Below are 3,849 nucleotides of genomic sequence, written 5' to 3' on the forward strand. Positions count from 1 at the left end.
TTGTTTAGCTCTGTACCCCATTTTTTAATCGGGTTATTTGTTTCTCTGGAGTCTAGCTTCTTGAGTTCCTTGTATATATTGGATATTATTAGCCCTCTAGCAGATATAGGATTGGTAAAGACCTTTTCCCAATTTGTTGGTTGCTGCTTTGTCCTATTGACAGTGTCTTTTGCCTTGCAGAAGCTTTGCAATTTTTTGAAGTCCCATTTGTCGATTCTTGATCTTAGAGCATAAGCTATTGGTGTTCTGTTCTGGAAATTTTCCCCTGTGCCCATGTGCTAGAGGCTCTTCTGCACTTTCTTTTCTATTAGTTTGAGTGTATCTGTTCAAGCAAATCAGTGGCCTTCCTCTACACAAAGGATCAACAGGCTGACAAAGAAATTAGGGAAACAACACCCTTCACAATAGTCACAAATAACATAAAATACCTTGGTGTGACTCCGACTAAGAAAGTAAAAGATCTGTTTGACAAAAACTTCAAGTCTCTGAAGAAGGAAATTGAAGAAGATCTCAGAAGATGGAAAGATCTTCCATCCTCGTGGATTGACAGGATTAATATAGTAAAAATGGTCATCTTGCCGAAAGCAATCTATACATTCAATGCAATTCCCATCAAAATTCCAACTCAATTCTTCACAGACTTAGAAAGAGCAATTTGCAAATTCATCTGGAATAACAAAAAACCCAGGATAGCCAAAACTATTCTCAACAATAAAGGAACCTCTGGTGGAATTACCATCCCAGACCTTAAGCTATACTACAAAGCAATTTTGATAAAAACTGCATGATGTTGGTACAGTGACAAGCAGGTAGATCAATGGAATAGAATTGAAGACCCAGAAATGAACCCACAAACCTATGGCCACTTGATCTTTGACAAAGGAGCTAAAACCATTCAGTGGAAAAAAGACAGCATTTTCAACCAATAGTGCTGGCTCAACTGGTGGTTAGCATGTAGAAGAATGAAAATTGATCCATTCTTATCTCTTTGTACAAAGCTCAAGTCCAAGTGGATCAAGGACCTCCACATAAAACCATAACAGCACTTCTTAACAGTATCCATGCTATAAAATCATGAGATAAACATGTGAGTGCTGCACTTAAGGATTAACTTTGAAGTAGCATACTATGGAATTTGTAATTGTCCTAGCATACAGGTAAGGGTAGCAGAGACTAACAGCTGTCCATCTATCCCAGAATCTCTAGGAATATCTTCCTAGTGCAAGAAATACAGTATTTAATAATATCTTATTTCTTAGTACAAAGGTATTTCTAAACCTGCAAGTCATTTAGAGATAAAACGTTTGATTGACGTTTCTTCAAAGTAAAAAAGAAAAATTAAAAAAAAAATTCTCATAAAATCTACCTTTAAAGAGAAGTTTAAGGGCAATAAACAGAGAACACGTAGACAATATGCAGAGAGTGAGAGTCCTTGTAATTACATAGTCCTAAATATAATATCTCCATCAAATATCTCTACTCAGGACTCTGGGAGCCCCATGGAAGAGGAGGCATATAAGAGCCAAAGGAAATGTAGGATACATAGGAAACAAGGCCTTCTAAGCCCAAACAAATGTTGAACATATGAACTCACAGAGACTGTGGCAGCAGGCAGAGGGGCTGAACGTGTCTAAGCTGGATGGAGCACCAGTACTAAGTGAAGAAGTGAACACAATCTCCCATCCCTAACTGAGAAACTATCTCTAACTGAGAACTGCTCACAAAGAATAATTGGTTTTCTCCAGTTGGATCTCATTGGGTATACACATTTAAGGGAAGGCGCCATGCTCTACTGGAGATGAGCATTTTCATGGAATCTTTGTCTCATAATGCTCTGTCAGGCCATTTTTACCCTTTTACCTTATAGGTGTTTTGCATATATATTATGGTTTCCTGTTTTTTCTTTTTGTGTTGTTTCCATGGGTGTGAAGGTGTGTGTGTATGTGTGCTTCTTGTGCTTTTTATTGGGCTCTTTCTCTTCTGTTTGTTTTGCCCCATCCCGTTTTTATTTTATCATGACTCTTTAGATGCCTATTTTCTTTATTTTCCTTTAACCTTCTATTGGTTCTTTGTGGTTTTCACATAATGCACCCTAATCCCACGCATCTCCTCCACCCCTCATACCTATCTGCTACCCTTGCTACCTCATTACACAGAGAAGGAAAAATTGTCGTTTTGGAACATCTAGTGTGTCATCATGTTTTGTCCACACTTCTTTGTTTGCAAACGTTCAATTGCAATGACTCCTTGGTCAGATTCAAGGCCTCTGGCTTCTGCTCCTCAGTACTGGAACCTCACTGGGGCTGCTTTTACAGCAGGGCAAAAGCATAGGAGAGCTTGCTGTTCCTCTTATCTGCTAGACAGTGGTGAAGAAAGGCCAAGGACACTGTAAGAAAACCTACAAAATATACTAACCTGGGCCCACAGGGGATCACAAACATTGAACCATTAATGAAGGAACATTTATGTAATAGATCTAAGTCCCTTCCTTACACGTAATTGATGTGCAGCTTAGTCATCACGTGGGACCCCTAACAGCAGGAGCAGGGGCTGTCTCTAACTCTGCTGCCTGCCTTTCGATCCCTTTCTCTTAACTGGGCTGCCTTGTCCAGCCTCAATAGGAGAACATGTACCTAGTCCTATTGCATCTTGGAATGCCAAGTAGGTTGGTATCCATGGGACCCTTGTTCTAGTTGCCTGCAAACCAATCTTCTCCTGTTTTCTTTCAGAACAAGTTGTAAAAGTCTCAGCTCTTCCAGTACCATGCTTTCCTGGATGCTGCCATGCTTCCTGCTTTGATGATAATAGACTGAGCTTCTGAACCTGTGAGCCAGCCTCAATTAAAGTTGTCCTTTATAAGAGTTGCCTTTGTCAGGATGTCTCTTCACAGCATTAAAACCCAAACTAAGACAGATTAAATGAAAAATTTTATAAAAATATCTCTGTAACATGAAAATTAAAAAAATAAAATCAAAGGTTAATTTATGAATTCATGTCTAGTAAATTTTGTACACCTGTGTTTAATGTGTATATGTTTATCAACATGCTTTCTGCAACAAACCTGAACCATTTTATCTTCAGGGAAGAAAGGCTTATGAAGTCCCACACATAACTGGGGCTATTGGCATTTAATGGGTACTGATAGAATCAATATCCTTTAATTCACGTTGGTTATAGCCAACAAGAGAGAGATTTTTTTTGGTTTTAATAAATAACCCTTACACTTATGCTCATGCAAATAATCATGGTTACTCTCTGGAAATGAAAATATAAAAATTACATAATACATTAATACATAATAGGAGGGGCTTTGGTGAGATGAAAGGTTACAACAGGAGAGATGGAGCATTGAAGAAGGTAATGGAGATGAAAATGATGAAGATTTAGTGCAAACATGCATGAAAGTGTCAAAAAATTAAAAAACAATAAAATATCTAAAATATAAAGAATAGATGTTTTACCTCATTAAATTTCTGGAACTCTAAGCAGCAGGAAACATCAGTTCAGCCTCATTAGATTAGTGAACAGTTTGTTGCCAAAATATGAAATGCTGTTGAGACTATATTATAAGCAAAGCCATTATAATCTCATAGAGGGATTATAAAGCTACTTTGGTTAGCAATTTGACAATATCTAATTAATTTAATTTTGAATTAACCTCTCACTCTACAATCCTATTTATTATAACATGTAATAAATTGTAATATTTCTAATGAATATTTTTACAATCTTAACACCAAATTATACTTTTCTAAAAATTATTTTCAAGTCTATAGTATTGTTTGATATAAGAAAAAAAACAAACTCATTCAAAACTCACACATATGAGAAATAAGGGCATTTTGATTT

The 3,849-nt window shown here is 36.8% G+C and overlaps 1 long non-coding RNA gene across 1 annotated transcript in view; it reads left to right on the forward strand.

Moving 5' to 3' along the window:
* LOC116070935 overlaps positions 1 to 2,854 on the forward strand; it is a 31,276-nt gene extending 28,422 nt beyond the window's left edge. The window contains exon 2 of the long non-coding RNA XR_004110641.1: positions 2,730 to 2,854. This is a non-coding gene — a long non-coding RNA (uncharacterized LOC116070935). The remainder of the gene's footprint in view (positions 1 to 2,729) is intronic.
* Positions 2,855 to 3,849: the final 995 nt, after the last annotated feature.

This window comes from Mastomys coucha, unplaced genomic scaffold (assembly GCF_008632895.1).
Source record: "Mastomys coucha isolate ucsf_1 unplaced genomic scaffold, UCSF_Mcou_1 pScaffold22, whole genome shotgun sequence".
Taxonomy (NCBI): Eukaryota; Metazoa; Chordata; class Mammalia; order Rodentia; family Muridae; genus Mastomys; species Mastomys coucha.